This window comes from Mixophyes fleayi, chromosome 12 (assembly GCF_038048845.1).
Source record: "Mixophyes fleayi isolate aMixFle1 chromosome 12, aMixFle1.hap1, whole genome shotgun sequence".
NCBI classification, from domain to species: domain Eukaryota; kingdom Metazoa; phylum Chordata; class Amphibia; order Anura; family Limnodynastidae; genus Mixophyes; species Mixophyes fleayi.
In genome coordinates, this window is record NC_134413.1 from 48,938,177 (window position 1) to 48,955,683 (window position 17,507).

The 17,507-nt window shown below is 40.5% G+C and overlaps 2 long non-coding RNA genes across 2 annotated transcripts in view; both read left to right on the plus strand.

Annotated features, from left to right (window-relative positions):
- The window catches only part of LOC142108494 (uncharacterized), a 52,676-nt gene extending 49,414 nt beyond the window's left edge, over window positions 1-3,262 (plus strand). The window contains exon 3 of the long non-coding RNA XR_012680164.1: window positions 3,128-3,262. This is a non-coding gene — a long non-coding RNA (uncharacterized LOC142108494). The remainder of the gene's footprint in view (window positions 1-3,127) is intronic.
- Window positions 3,263-9,926: 6,664 nt separating this feature from the next.
- Window positions 9,927-12,282, plus strand: LOC142108713 (uncharacterized). Its single transcript, XR_012680204.1, has 3 exons — window positions 9,927-10,014; window positions 10,703-11,479; window positions 11,992-12,282. It is a non-coding gene; the product is annotated as an uncharacterized LOC142108713 (long non-coding RNA).
- Window positions 12,283-17,507: the final 5,225 nt, after the last annotated feature.

Below are 17,507 nucleotides of genomic sequence, written 5' to 3' on the forward strand. Positions count from 1 at the left end.
TTGATGATTTCCCAAAAATTCACCTGAACATTCAGTCTTGACTCTGAAGGTATGGTTATGGGCCCACCAGATCTTGACTCCTGTGAAGTGTGAATGAGTTCTGGGTCAACCATAGTTGGATTGGTTGCTGGAGGAATTTCCTCAGGCACACTCAGCAGGTGATGTGGCACCCTCAGCTTGTACCATGTAACTTTTGGGACAAGCAGATTCTTGAAGGTGGCTGGTCCATCATATCCGCAAGGAGTTTGCATTCAGACTGCTTGACCTAGAACAAGATGTAGAAGACGATGTGCTGCTTGGTCATAACATTTTTTTGTTGAACAACCATTTTGATGTTAGTACTGTCTGTTCTCATGTTCATACTTGCTGTAGCAAATGTTGCTTAGTAACAGGGAGCTGCTCGACAATAACCGCTGGGCAGGTGATGGTAAACTATCCGGTGGTGTATTTTTGAGGTTAAGCAATGCTACAAAGATATCGCTCTTATCATGTATGCATTTTCCCAGCAGGTGTTTGACTAAACGGACAGCTTTTTCAGCTAGCCCATTGGATTAAGGATAGTGATTGCTGCTGGTAGTATGTTGAAAGTCCCAGGTATTTGCAAACTCTTTGCATTCTTGCCGTGAATTGCATGGAGTAGTCCATGATGAGTTGTTGTTGGATACCATGTGTAGGAAAGTGTCTCTTGAGTTTGGCAATAAAAGTAGAGCTGCTGAAATTGGGTAGGTAGTCAATCTCAAACCACCCTGAATAAGAGTCCACCAAAAATAGATGTTCTTGTCAGCACACGGTGCCTGCGGCCGCCGCGACTCTCACCTGGTTCTTGTAGGCGTCCCGGTCGTCGCTATGGCGATCGGGACGTCACATCCTGTGTTCACCCGGCAACGGTCGGACACTAACTACAGTGGCGCTGCATCCCGGCAGCCGGGGACACCCGGGCGCATGCGCAGAAGCGCCCACAAGCCTGTGGGCTGATTAATGTTGTAGGTTTGAACCTGCCCATGTGATATCAGAGCTAAGCTCTGATTGGCTGGTACTAGTATTTAAGGCAGTGAGGTCTGCACCCTCACTGCCGGTTATAGCGTTCTGTCCTTAGTTCTGCTGCCTGCTTGTTCTCTCTGTTGGTTATTATTACCTTGGATTGACTTCCGTGTTTTGACCTTTGCTTGTTCCTGGACCATTGAACCTTCGCTTCCGACCCTGACCTTTTTGCCTGGATTCCGGATTCTGCTTCTTTTGCCTGTGTGTCTGACCTTTCGCTTGTCCCCGGATTTTGTACCTGTGCTAGTGACCTTTGACCTTGGATCCCCTCTTCACTACAGCCCGCCAATCACTCCACTCCTGGGTGCTCCTGTAAGTCAGTATACGTTACTCGACCCTCGGTCAGCCCGCAGCCAAGTCTGTCCCCACCACTAGGGGCTCCAGCGAACACCGGGCCTTCAGAGTAGTCCCCGGGTTTCACTGTACTGGCTTGGGAGTTCCTAACAGTTCTATGATATAACATAAAAGGAGCGCAATGAAAAAGACTGATATAAAATAATTATATATATATTAATATATATATAAAATATAACAAGTGCAGACTCCTAAAATACTGGATGATACAAGAATACCAATTCCTAAAAAACAATATGTGCAAAAGATAAAAAAAAGTTAAATATAAAATATATAAACATATAAAAAAAATGCAAAAGCTCATTGAATATGTGGTAGCATTAATAAATGCTGTTATTATAGAGGTGATGCTCCAGACAGAATGCTGGTAGTGAAGCGCCAGATACAGACACTGCTGCCTGATCGTGTAGGGTAAGCTGGCTCTAAAACTATGCTAACTGTGCTCTTACCCTATTTCCTCCAGTAAACTTGCTGGTCGTCTCTTAGTGTCCGATTCGTAGTGCTGCTTTGCTGGACATTGCAGTCCCGATATGCTGGAACGCACTATGAAATGCACGCACTACCTGTATGGAGTGACATGGGGATCAAAATTAGTGTGGACTTCCTCTAACATGTTTCATCCATAAAGGACCTCCTCAAAGAGTAGTAGTTACTAGGTGGGAGGGCTTATTTAAGGTTGTTCTCCCGGCAGTTTTTTTCAAAAAACTTTATTGTTAAAAACACATAAAAACAGGTATAAAATCGTAATCTGAAAAAGTTTGGAGGCAAACAGAACCCAGTCTGTGTTGTGAGGCTTCTGCAGAGATCACTACTGATAAATGCACATTATAGTACTGAAGTACTGGAGAGCTTGTTAACGTGTGTTCACCACCCACCTTAGTCTTGCAACAGTTCCACAGGCAAAAGAGTCTGTTAACAGGAGTTTCAGGGAGTCCTGGTATCTCTCCACCAGCGTGGTGGGGCTCCGGGTATCAGTCTCCCCACCACTTGTGGGTGCTCCAATTTACCCAGCACCTGGCGAGTATCTCCTGATGGAGTGAGGTTATGACAGGTCCCCAGATGGAGCAACAGCATCCTTCCCAAGACACAGGACAGCAATGATCACTGGATCTGCTGGAAGAGCACAGAAACTAAACACCAGTCAACCCTGCACCATACAGGGAACCAATCCTCAGAAAATCTCCACACACCCCACCCACCCCTGAAGTGGATCTTTATATGCATGGTCAAAATCTGACTATTTACCTAGTATGACTATTTACCTCTGCATGATACATACCTCTATTTTCATAAATACTACTGTTTTTATCGTTTAAAATGCAACTTTTTACTTACAATGCTACAGACATATCTGAGATTCATATGAGTAAATAAAAGCCCAAGCAAGCTGTGCGGTTGTGGGCGGAGCTACGAATGCTGAGCGCTTTGAATCAGTAATAACAAGAAGCTCCTTCGAATTGAAGGCTTTAACCCTTCAATAGGCGATTGGGCTGTCGTTCCTCCGGCCATCAGTGCATAGTCTATGCCTCTCCGCCTATGGAGCGGGAGTGGGTCTTCCCCATCACACAGCCTTTCACTCTGTTTGTTTTTAACGTTACTTTATTCTATTTCTTTCTTGAACTTGACATTTTATTTGTCCCTATCCCTCCCACTTCAATTCCTCATTTTTATTGTACCTATCTTATAAAAAACAAATTTGCACTGCATCTAAAACTGTTATGTTTTTCCACAGCCCTCCCAGATATCTCTCTTTTCGAAATTCATCACCATGTCATCATCAAACATCCATACGGATCTCCAGTTCTACATCACCACAGAACCCATCTACAAGATAAGAAGATAATACACACAGTGCTTCATAGCAATGAGCAGATAAGTAATAATTGATTATGTATTAGACAGTATTGAAACAAAACTCATATTGCTCTCATGTGCGTTTCAGTCTATCAAAAATTTATAGTGATAGAGCTAATTTGGTGAAATTAATTAGAGTGGCAACTGCACACTAGCTCCAATTCAACTGTGCATTATTACACTACATAAAATGTTTACTTGTATTAAAAAATAAATATAAGACAGAAACCAGTTTAACTATTTTATTCTTATATATGCCTACAAGCATAGTAATAGTTTTTTTTAGAATACTACTAGATTAAACTCATTTATTTTATACAGATGATACATGACAGAAATCATACCACTGAATCTTTGTGGTAATGGTGGATAATGGAAGCAAATATGGCCTACAAAGGCAAAAAAGAAATTCAGGCCTAATTGTTGTAATTATAACCACAGAGTTCCCAGTTTTCCAAATTTCAGCATGTCTGTCCAAATTTTGCCCATTTTTTGGGTCCCAAAACAACCATCCAACATCATTCTAATACTGAGACCAACACTGTGACTTACTACAGAGGATGTGGGCCTAGGCACTCTATTAGTGACATCAATGGGAGAGCAAAAATCTGTCAGGAACACAGGATACAGCTGAGATGCATGCCCATTATTACCAGTGAATTATGTGTCTCTCACTGATTGTTGCAAGTCTGTGACGAATCAAAATAAAGTCAAATCTTATAAGTGGTACTGTGTTTAGATGCTGCCAATGTCTTTGAGCCTGGAGAATGGGAATATCTTTGGTAAATTATAAAAAAATTGGGAGTGATTTTGTAAAATGGATCAATATTTTTTATACCACCTGATAACCTGGGTTCTTGCAGGTAGCTAGAATATCTAAATCTTTGAGTTCCACAGAGACACAAGACCATGTATCCCTTGTCTCTGGTCTTATTTGTCATTGTTATTGGTGATACCCTTGTGTTTACTTACTGATTAAACAGCAACCCTACCTAAACATGCCCTCTGGCTATGTCTGTGGCTGAATTTAATTAAATACCGTATGGCAAGAGTACATATGGCTTTATAAAATTTGAATAATTTATAAAATTAAAAGTAAAATGGACGTTTGGCACACCCTGCCACTCATTCCTCCTCATAATGTAAATATAATACAAATTACACTCCTATCACTGTTATTTTATGTATTGAAACGATCACAAATAATTGTCTATAGCAGAATTTTTCAAAATTCCCACATGGTTCTAGAATCTAGGTCTCTATTAAATGATCCCGGACCAACACAATCTCTGTCTCCTCCTCACTCTAGATCCTTCCTCCCAAAACTGAGGTCCTGATTTCAGAAGGCTGTAGCTACAGTATACTGTAGCTTTTCCCCTTACAATCTGGGAGAGGTATAAACAGAAATTCAAACTCTTGTCAAATGCCACCATCCCCCTATCTCTTCTCAATCTGGAACAATCCAGCATTTCTGCCTGGTTTTGAATATTCTAATTTTTCCCTATATATTGGTAATCGGGTGATCGGTATATATTTATTCAGTAGTTGACCTAAGGTAAAGAGATACAGTTGGAGGACATATGTGTGACAAAATAATAGTAAAGAGACTGATTTAATTTACATATTTTGAACTGGTTTAAAAGACATCCTTTCCACAGCAAGCTGAACGCTGACAGGGTGTGTCTGTAATTAAACAGAGCACCTGCAAAGTACTCAATTTTAAAGGAAAGGTGGGAGTGTCATCTGTCCATCAATTTAGGGCTGTGGGATGAGTGTAAACTATTTAAAGCTGTCTTTTACTATTATGTGTGTGACAGATGTCTATGGACCTGGTCTATGTTGCTTTAGCTTTAGGGGCATAAGAAAATTTTGTGCAGACTTTATGTTATGAAATACTTTGCCATCTTGACAATAAAATGCAGTAAAAGCAAGAAGGTGTTTTCCTGTGTGAATCACCTGAAGTGTGCCCATGTCACAAGTGATGTAAGAAGTGGGATTCACAGGGAAGCAAGTTTCTGCTACCCAACCCACATAGACATTAATATGGAGGAAGTTTTTAAAGCCATTGTGAATGTGGCAGCACAGGTGCTACAAGTTGCAGAGTCACATAGGAAAACACCAGGCTCTTAAGGGAAGAGTTAGTCCAGGTGAGGCGGGACATAAATGTACCATCTGGTCCGGCTTCGCAGAAAATGTCACCAGCTGATGACATAAAAGCGTGTCTTGTGTGCTTTGAGAGAGCTGCAAATGGAACAAATTGGCCTCCTGAAGCTTGGGTTGAGAGGCTGGCGTCATATCTAACTGGCGATTTACAGTGGGCCTGGGATTATCCTTGATTAAAGTCTGAGATATCGGGGTTAAGGGGCCTATGCTGAGCCCACTCTGATTATTGGAGTTTTGGCAATCGATAACTGCATCCAGGGGTTGGACCGCAGATTACAAAGATGGCTGCTGCAATCAGACCCACAGACTTATGATGAGCTTGAAGAGTGGAAAGAGAGAGTTTTGTGCTTTACAGCAAATTACCAAAGCACCAGTGTTCATGGCAAAGCCGATGCCACGTCAAAAAACAAGTTTGACAATCCTTGCTACAGGGCCCAATGGTAAAACGTCTACTGATAGAGGGCTGGTTACAAAGCTGTCTAGTCCAAAGTGCTTTAAAAGTGGTGAGCCAGGCCATTTCTGAGTCGAGTGTCCTAAACTACCGGAACCCATGGACAGTTCTGTTGCACATGTTGGTCTGCTTGTCCAAGCTGTTATAATATGAGTCCCACATAAGGAAGTCCTTAATTGTTCCGGTGACTGTGCTAGTCAACCCAAATCTTGTCCTAGCTTTGTTTGACTTTGGGAGTGAACTTCATTGGTTTCCAGCTCTGCCGTGCCCAAAACCATAATTACTCGTTTAGCCCAAGGTGAAGGTCCTGTACATACATGGGACAACTGAGTATGAGAGAACACTTCTGCCAGTCACACTTAAAAGCAAAACAGTTATGGTAGTGGCTGCCATAATACCCAAACAGCTATATCCCCTTATTCCGAAGCAAGACTTCCCACTGTTTAAAGAAGTCCTTGGTGAGCAAGTCTGGCCGGACATGTCGGCAACTGATACAACAGTTGGAAACCCAGTCTTAAAGAATCTGGCTAAGAAACTACAATATCTGGACCTCAATCTTTGGGAATGACCAAACCAGAATGTTATCCTGTGGGTCACAGTGTCACGAATCACCCTACAAGTAAGCAGAACCTGTTGTTGGTGAGAGCTTTACCTTTATCAATGCCCTTTCTCATGGAACCAGATATGATCGCCGGCACTCAGTTGTTCCCAGGACTTATTCTCAAGTAGTGATAACGTAACACACGTAGGTGGGCAGCACATAGGACTTGACAGTGAGATGCTGAGCAGAGACACTGTATATATGGCAACAAGGATGCAGGATACACCTGGACCAGATAACACAGATATACTGAGTTACAATAAAATGTAGTACCAATCTCCACCAGTATAACTGCTTGGCAATGTTGAGTAGAAAATAGGTGTAGTACCAGTAGTGGCCTGTGTGGAGATAGAGCTGGAGAGCAACACAGTGCAAGGTACCTGAGCAAGATCGAGCTGGATTTCTGAAAGGAGAAACACATGTAACACAGGTGAATCTGATGGAGCAGATAGCGGGCACCACGATCCTGCAGCTGAGAGATGATCTCACAGACGGAAGGCAGAGTCTCAAAACAGACAAGGGACATTCCACGCACCAATAAATGTAGTTGAGGTCAAAAGCAAAAGGCAACAAACAGGAACAGTCAGGTCACAGGCAGAGGTCAAAACCAAATGTTAAACAGGTCAGACTATACACAGAAACAGTAGAACGGCAAAGCAAGCGTGTGAAAGCTATAACCACCAAAGGTTCAGTGAAAATGTCAGGTATTTGAAGCAACAGTAGCCAATCAGGGCAGGTGTCAGATTGAGCTGCAGGTGAGAGGAGTTCAAGTGATCACACCCTGGCTGACAGCAACACTGCAGCAGACAGAATGAAAACAGCAATTACTTACTGTTCCTAACACATGACAAGACTTCTACAAAAGTATCCCCATGCGAGGAAACATGTACTCTCCAAAGCAGCGTTGGCTGGTGAAGTCATGGGTGACCTCTCCCTGCCTGTCAGTGACGATATGGACCGATCCACAATACCAATTTTGTTTCCTTTGCAGGACTTTGCACATGACCTTGGGGAATCAATCCCATAGATTGCAAGCTTGCGAGCAGGGCCTTCTCACCTCTTTGACCTGTTTTACTCAGTTTGTTTATTAGTTTACTATGTTTGTCCCCAATTGTAAAGCGCTACGGAATATGTTGGCGCTAAATAAATAAATGATGATGATGATGATGATGACCAGCATAATGATGCAATGCTAGAACATGCATTTAAAAGTGTGACTAATGTGAATGGTGAAACAAAAGCCACGCTGCTTGCAGAAGACATACCTTATTTTGTTATTAAAAATAACTTTCTGTAGAGAGTTGGTTATGTACAGGAAAAAATGTAGAACAGTTAATGGTTCCTCAGGTTCATGTATCGCTAGTGTTAAAAGCAGCAGATACACATATCTGTGGGGAACATCTGGTCATGTCCCATTTGTTTTAATTGCACATTAAAGCACATGCTACGGAAAGCTGTGGTGCAGGAAAAAAATTATTGGGACACTCTTATCCCATATTTGATGTTTGCCATCCAAGAGACTTCAAGACTCAACAGTGTTTAATTCCTTTGATTTATTGCTCGGGAGTCAGCCCAATGGTATCTTGGGCATGTTAAAGGAAGGGTGGAAGCAGCAAGGCCAAAGGAGTCAAATATGGTACAATTTGTGTCCCAAATGTATGAGAGGCTTGGAAAGATAGGGTCCATTGTACAATAACAGGTACCGTATATACTCGAGTATAAGTCGACCCGAATATAAGCCGAGGCACCTAATTTTAACACAAAAAACTGGGAAAACTTATTGACTCGAGTATAAGCCTAAGGTGGGAAATGCAGCAGCTACTGGTAAATTTCAAAAATAAAAATAGATACCAATAAAATTACATTAATTGATGTAGTACCCCAAAACCCCAACAATTAATAGATTATTTTCTTAAGAGGTGGAGAGGTGGTGAATGCACTATGGCAACGGAGGTGTACGAGCAGCTGGGTAAATGGGAGTTAACCACACTCCTAAATTACTATGGTAGAGGGGTATGTCACCCTGCGCTCCAGTACACTGATGAGTAGTGACCAATGTGAATGAAGGGTAGGTGTGGTGGGCGGGTGATTAATGAATGAGTATAGATGTATTGGATTCGTACAGTATAAAGCAAATATAAACAGTAGACAGTATAAATATGGCACAGTATTAAACAGAGGTAAATGTTACAGTGTTCAACATGCAGAGCAGTATTTCTAATGGATGCTGAGCAAGTTAATGAATGGATGACAATCTGGTAGGTATTGCACTGATAAGTGTGTCCGTGCCGCTGGTAGATGGATTTAAATAGTGCTTCTGCCTGTATTAACTTTGGCAGCCTGGAATGCACAGTAGTTCAGATGTGACAAAAGTATGCCATTACCTTCTGATGGTAGTCAAACTACCATTATGGTGGATGCCAGGGGTCTTGTGCGCGGTCCTGGGTAGGTTGGGTAGACGCTGACCGCTCTGAGCAGGAGCGATGTCGATATGGCTGTGAGGTCAGGCGGGCAGCGGTGTCCTGTCCGGGCGGTGTGTGAGCTGGCACTGAGTGCTGGGTAGTTTCCCCGCTGGTGGCTCCGATCTGTTTTGACCGCGCATTTTTACCTTGTTTGTCTACAGCAATACACTTGTACCCTACTGCATACAGAATGCAGCAGTAGGGTGGCCAATACCGGGATTTGCATGAGCAGTCTAATGCCGGGCAGCATCTGTTCTTGACGTGGCTCTGCGCAGTGTGACGTGATGTCAGAGGTCACTCTGCACAGGCGCACCTGCACCACCCACCTTGCCCGCTCTGCTGCATCCTGCATTGCTCTCAATACGGCACCTTCTCTCCCCACTAGGGATGCCGCTCACTTAGATCACCCAGAGCATCACTCGAGTATAAGCCGAGAGGGGGCTTTTTCAGCACAAAAAATGTGCTGAAAAACTCGGCTTATACTCGAGTATATACGGTATATACTGGTATATACATGGTATATACCAGTATATACATTATATTTCAATATATTTTGATTGTATTAAGTGAATATATTTATATATTATTATTTATATATGGTTTTTATTATTTGGACCATATGTTTTTATTTTTACTTTTAATATTACTTATATTTGTATTTATATTTATTTTCGATATGGGTTGATTTTCAACGAATTTCAATAGAGACTGGAAGTATATGACCTAATAAGCTAAACATTTGTGCCCAATTAACTGAATAAGAAGGTCCCTATTTAAGAATAGCCGTGTGAAGTTTCAGCCATATTGCTTGAGATAGTCTGCAGGAGGCAGACGAAACGCGTCGCAAAAACTTCTATGTTGCCAGGTGCTCGTTTTCCCTTTGATATACTGGTTGTGAGGACGATTACAGCGTCTATATGCCGATGTAGAGGTATTATCCCAGCTCTGTTTTCAAGAGGAATCATTTTCATCATACTTCTGTTTCAGTCCAGACGGATTAGTTGGTGCGCACCACACAAGGACTCAGCCTGTATTCAAGAGCTGATGCGGTAAGGAGGCAAATGGTATCTTTTCTTTCCCCGAGATGGGTAAGCGCTGTTTGAATATGACTACATTGCCAGCTATTTATCTTCAAGAGCCGCTGTTACGGATAAAAAGCAAGTGCCATCCTTTATAATCTGCAAACAGATGAGCGCTGTTTGATTAACTTTGATTTATACTGCCGGTCATGGCTATATTTGTGTCTGTGGAGATTTCTGGATCCTCTACTCTTAAGGAGTACATATCAGACGCTGATTATTTATATATCCTCATATTATATAACTGGTCATATGGAATGAGTTATTTTTATAATAACAAGTCAAAACTCTTTGTATGAAGTGATATCAAGTTGCGATTTTAGAGCTGATCATTATTGCAACGAACTGTATACTTTCTTATGTGGTATAATTTATGGCTTTATTGGGATATATATATGCATATGTGGAATTGTCACAATACAGTGATTTTAATAATTATTAAATTATAACTATTTGTACAATTAGGAGTAATTTGTGCATTCTTCCTTTTTTCTTTTTGAGTTTTTGTCCATGACTCAGAAGAAAACAGGGAAGTCTTTGGACACAAAGAATCTTCAGCTTCCTCAGTTTTATCAGTGTCGAGGAATTAAAATCTAGTTCATACTACCCTTTAAAGTGTAATGTTAACACATGTCCTGCCACAAATTTCCGTTAATAGTTATCCATTTTTCCTCACTGTCATCACAGAAGACAACAGAAGACAACTGTTTATCGAGGAAGTACCTGAGCATGGAAGTACTGATGACACTGTGATCAATTTGGAGAATGTCTCCACTGAAGTCCATCCAACAGAAGATTTCTGTACAGTGGAAATGGAAGCCCACACAACAACAATAGAGGCAGAGGACGCCACTCAACCTGAATCTCAGCAAGACACAGTTCAGTTTCCGGACACCATGCAACCTGAAGAGGTAGACCCCGCCACAATTGAGGTCACGGACACAACTGAAGAAACCGCAGAACGGGTGAATGCACCTCCATCACATGCTGAAGTTCCTAACATCTCACCTGAACCAACACAGCGTGAGGAAGAAGGTCATGACTATGCAAGTTCACAGGACCAAGCCACTCGTTCCATGGTGATTCGCATGGTTTTGGACAAATTTTAGCCAATCAGAATCTCTTTGCCCAAACACTTTTGAACCAGGGAATGCGTCAAATGGAACATTCCACAGCACTCACAAATGTCACAGCATCAAATGTGGGCAACTGTGAATGAAATGTGGATCACACAGCAACAGGCGGCTGCAGCGAGCACTACAGTTTCTACGAGTCTGCAACTCCTGGGAAATTAAATGATGCGATGAAAAGCCCAAGAGAGTGGTGCAACACATTCCCAACCTGCTCGGCTACCAACCTCGAAAATAGCAATGCAAACAGATGAAACAGAAAGTGAACACCTGACAACTTCCACCAAAGAACCGCCTCATCAAGACAGAAGAATCGCCTGCCCTGCGCCACCGCAGCACATCAGGTAATTACTTTTGGAACCAGACATATATCTCTCCTTTGGTCCTTTCTATTAATTCATTTTTTCTCAATTTCTTTCTGTGACTGTTTCACCCCTATCTGGACTCCCGCAGCCTTCTTATCTTTTCTCCCTCTTTAATTAACTTTTAATATGTGTATTGTAAATCTCTTTTCTTTGAGGGGGGGGTTAGAGTCTATTGACAGACATTGGAAATTCAACTACAAACTGTCTACTCAAATGTTTTTTTAAGATAGCCTCTTCAACTCACAAGATACACAATGAATAAATGTAAATGAATCAGCATTTCTAAATGTAAGTATCTTAAAAATGAAATTAGTCCTAGTCATTGGGTCAAGTCAAGTTTTTTTTATAATTAAATGTTTGCTGTGGTAATCTTGTTAAATCTTCAAACTTAAAGTCTTCTTCTTTAAAATTCTAATACCCTATGCTATATTCTTGTGTTATAATGGTTACAAATATCTCATGTCCAAAATTTTTCTTTTCTTATTCAACAGATGTTACAAAGCTTCACAGTGAAAGCAAAACCTTGACTGAGTATCATCACAAAGAAAAAACATGCACTAACTGAAATTAAAAGAGAGTAACCTAAATTTGAGAGCATCCTACAAAGCTTTATGAACCATTTGAACACGTTCACCAAAAACTTTTGGCCGAAAATTACTCATTGTACAATATTATTGTAATAAAATATTTTTTGTTGATATAACATATATTGATAACAGTGGTTTTTCAGAATATATTGTTAAGGATTGTATTTCTAATAAATACTTTTGGCTTTCAAACTACACTGTCTGAATTCATTCTTAGTTAATTTTACTATGCAATTAATTAATATACTTAAGTGTTGCAAGGGGGCTATGGTTAATGTGGTTGCAGTGAATATTAACATCCGTATTACAAATGAATATCATTTTTGGGGTAATTTAGTTGTTAACTTCATACATAGTGTAATATAATTGTTCAATTTTTATCTAAAAAGGTTCTCCAATATACAAATATATATTTTAAACTCAAAAAAGGACATTACGACCTAAGTTGACCAACAATCACTTTATAAATTGAGTATGAACCCTAAGTATATCCCCTACATAGTAAGATTTTAACAATAACATTAATGAGCTTCCACTTAAAATAATAGAAAACATATTTTAAAGATTTATTTGCAACATAGACAATTATACAGATTTATAGTTAACTTTACCAACTGCTAATGAAAACAACTAGTATACTTCATTCCTGCAATTGCAATTTTGATTGCATCTTATTCTGTTGAATATTTGTTATGCAATATTATTATAGAAATTTGTAACTAAACGCTCAATTAAATTTATGGTGTGTTTAAACCGTATAAATCCTATAGTGTGTCCTCCAAGGATGGGCATTACTTGGCACATTACTAAATTTATTTTTTAATTTTTGAAAATTATATACTTTTTACAAACATGTATAAAAAATCACCACAAACACGCTACATAACATTGATAGTAAGATTTATTAACAACATTGTCAATGACCCACCAGTGGTATGAATGTGTCTTTAATTGAGAAATAAAAAATGTGAAAGTTTTAAATAATAATACATCCAAACACAATGTTTAATTTACTGTAGAAAGTACATTTATTAGATATGGAATAATGTTGTATTAAAAACATGTATAGCATCTGATCCTACAGTGTAATTCATTATACTAATTTCCCCCATTGTTTATTAAGAAATTCCTATTGTCTGTGGGTTACAGTCTCCACGTATTAACAAACTAAAAACCTGTCGCCAAATTTACAAGCTAATAAACTTCACGTGACCATGTCAATTGACGGTGTCTCTGTTACAAGTGTTAAATAGCTGAATAAAAAATATTAAAATACTGCAGAGACATGCAGTCTGACATTTGCAACTATGTGCTATCATTCAGACATTCATTCATAGTGTAAATAATTACGTAATGTAGGTAAATAGTCCAACCTCACATCTGCCCCTATAAAAACTTCTCCCGACCAGAGTTACATCGCCACTTATTACTACTGATCAAACTTGTTAATTCGTGTTGTATACCTGGCTTTGCCTGACTCTTTTGCAGACAACGGATTTTGCTATATACCCCTTTGGGATACGTGCTTGCCATTCTGCGGTTATCCACCTTTGTGACAAATCTCTGCAATTTCAAAGAATTTGTTTACACGTGGATTATTCTACTACCAAAATTATTGCCATCTCAGAAAGGTGGAAATCTACTTAACGTTGAAGGATTTCTTTTCACCAACAACAAACAGCGTGGAGAAAGTGTTATTGGCGTTGTAACAATGGCAGTTGTCGAACATGGGCCAACACCGTGGAATCTGCCAATAGCCACAATCTCATCTCACACACGGAGCATAACCACGCAGCGAGGGCAGAAAGAACTGATGTTGCCAGAGCAAGAAAAAACATCAGGGAACGGGCACGTAATGTGATGGAGAGACCTGCACAGATCATCCAGCATGTCACAGCTGAAATGGCATCAACAAGTCAGTGTGCATGCCACATCGAGCTGCTCTCAGGCAATCAGTGAAGAGAGTGACTCGCTGACATGCCGGCACAGCCAATTTAAAAGAAATAGATGGAGAGCAATTTCTCGGGAAGGACACCACATTTGGCAGTGAACGCATTTTACTGTTTGCGACTTGTGAAAATTTTGAAAAAATACAGGAGTCCGCATATTGGGTGATGGATGGCACCTTCAAAATGTGCCCAACATTATTTAGGCAGATCTACACCATCCATGCTATGGTTGATACAAATGAAGACACAAAACTTTTTGTGGCCATGGTTTATGGATTACTATCGAGTAAAAGCCAGGAGTGCTATCAAAAGTTTTTACAAGAACTACAGGATTATGCCATGGAATTTGACATCGACCTGGTACCACAATATATCCTCACCGATTTCGAGATAGCTGCAGTAAATGCGACCCAGCTCGAATTTGGAACCTGCCAGCATAAATGTTGCTTGTTTCACCTGGTCAGAGCCATTACTGTAGCATCCAGACAGCAGGATTAGCTCAGCTGACCCTGGTTTTGCACTCCACATGAGGCATTTGCAAGTCCTTGTCTTTTTTCCCCCGAATGAGATCCCATATGCTTTTGAAGTATTAAAAAGGCATTTACCTGAAAATGCAGAACTGGTTGTTCAATATTTTGATGAAACTTATGTTCTTGGTAGACATCACAAAAGAACTCACAGCCAATCTACAAGAACAGCAACGTTGTTCCTCCCCAGAATGTGGTCGGTGCATGAAAATAACAGTTTGAACATCCCACGAACAAATAATAAATTGGAAGGTTGGCACCAGCGATGGAACAGCATATTAGGCTAGAAGAAGTTAGGTGTGTATAACCTGATCACCTACTTCATTAAAGAACAAAACACCACAAGAGCCCAAATTCAGAAGGTAACTGGCAACACTCGAAGGACACCGCCACGACGGAAGCAAAAAATATGTGAAACTGCATTACAAACATGCATTGGTCAGAGGGAAACAGTAGACCTCATGACATATTTAAGAGGGATCACCTATCACTTATAAAAACGTTGGACGTGAAAAGAGAATATATGCAATGAAAGCTGCCCTCCCGCGAATTGCCCATAAGTCTGAACTTAGAGCAATGTCTGATCCTGTGCAATGTTGACCGCTGTGCTCACAAAATGAACAGCCAAGTGATGTGCTTTGCTTAAAATTGTGTTTCTCCTGCAGGAAATCATGTGCCAGAGATGGTCTTCAAAAACGTCTGGATGTCAAGCTGCCCTCCCACGAATTGCCCAAAAGTCTGCACTTAGAGCAATGTCTGAGCTATGCGCCACCACATGTTTCAAACCAGTTTTTAATGCTAGTTTTATATTAAATGTGATCTTTTTCTACCTAAGAAATAAAGGGCATGTTGTAGGCTAAGAAGAGTAGGATGCTGAATAAGAATTACTTCTAGCCTATGAGCATTTCAACAATCGCAAGGATCTATAAAATACAGTGGATGCAAAGTGTCACATGCCAGACTCCTGCTGTGTCCCCCCGGGAGCCGGCGTGTGTATCCTCTGCCTCCCGCAGGCTCCCCGCCAAGACCCTTGCATAAAGCTACTCTGACTTACCTCTCCACACTGCTGCAGTCCGTCCAGCGCTGCCTCTCTCCTTCCTGCTTCGGCGCTCAGTTGTTCTGCGCATGCGCAGAACTGTCAAACCCTTTTCTGTCCTCCTACTGCCCTCTATTGGCTGCCTAATTGGAACTGCAATATATCTAACCTACTGACCTAAACTCTGTGCTGGTTCTTTCAGTCAGTCTCTGACTCCTGCATTGGATACAGCTCCTGTGTCTTCTCATGCTCCTGGGAATTCCTTACTCTGCGTTGCCGTGTTCCTGCGCCTCCAGGCTCCTACGCTGCAGACCATTCCTCCTAAACCACTTCTAAGTGGCTACGCCGCAGACTATCCCTGCTAATTTCCTTCTAGTGGGTACGCTGCATTATTACCACTATCACTTCCGAGTGACATCCTAACTATTAACCACTTCCAGTGGCAACCCGGCAGACCATCCTGAATATCCTCTCCTAGTGACATTTCCCTGCTCATGCCTTCTCCGGTTGTCCGTAGCAACGGTCAGCTCTCCAGAGGCTACACCTCGTTTGTACCTCCCGTGAGCTCTATCTACGCTCTTTCTCTCGTGGTTCACTGGGAACTTTTCTAAGGGGCCGCGACCTGCAAGTGGAAGCCGCAAAGTCCATATTCCCTTGCGGTAATCACTGGTGAACACCTTTCGCTTGTTAGACTCCGCGCCCCTAGCTGAAGTGACGCCAATCCCGGTTGAACTACCAGGATCCAATTGTCCCTCATTGGTATTGTGACACAAAGTATGTAATGACCAATTTACTTTCCTTAATTTTAAACTAAATTGTGTATTTTCATTTTTTTGCTTATAGGGAAGAAAATATGCACCAAGGAAGCAAGTGTCTTTACGATTACATTAATGGATTAATCAATGCACATGGAGAAGAATATGAACATAATATTATTAAGGACGACAACTAGGGTGAGCATATGTATTAGATTTGAGTATGAAAATATAATATTTTTTTGGGATTAAGTAAGACAGTATTTAATTTTAAACACATTACCATTATTTGGACAGATATTAGATTGGATGGAGATTAGGAGTTTTTCTTATAGGATCCAATGTACAATAAAGAAGGATAACATGGCTATTATAATCTCTGTTCCATACAGAAAACTAATACAAAGACAAAACGGGGTCCATCACTGCTATCCATGAATATAACTGGCATATCGTGGAGTGATGGCAGAGGGCCTTTCGTTTCCTAATCAAATTTAAGTACTTATCTTTTAAGGGCTATGGTAATGATGTAACATATATATTTTTATAGTTTTGATTAAAAATTAAAGATGTTACAGTGATTGAAGTGTTTCAAACAGGAATTTTACATTTAAAGTGTGTCTAGGAATATTGATAATATTATCTATACAGTTTCTTATACTAGCAATGTGCTTTTTGTTTTTTAAAAATACAGTGGAAATGAAGAAATGAGAAAAACAGATTTATCTGAGGCGGAGAAATCCAAATAAGCATAGCTTAATTTGATTCTTAGGCTATATATGGCGGTTATCTGATGCTTGTATTCCATCAATATAGTGAGAAACGGACATGTACCATTTTATTGACTGGCAAGTGTATTTCTTAGACATTACTCATTTTTGGTGATATTAAGATCAGATGCACATACAGCTGTGCTTATTTGGGTTTCTCCGCCTCAATAGGGCGATTGTCTGATGTTGACATTCTAATTATATAGTGGATTCACTACAACCTCATTATTTGTGGATTTCCTTTGAAAGTGGTTCCCCGTGAATTATGCATGGAGTTGGACTGAGCTACTAAGTTATATTTGATTTGCTGTTTTCCACCAACTAGGATTAATTTTTTATTTTTTATAACACTGTCAATTGCATTTTTCTTGTCTTTTGTATTT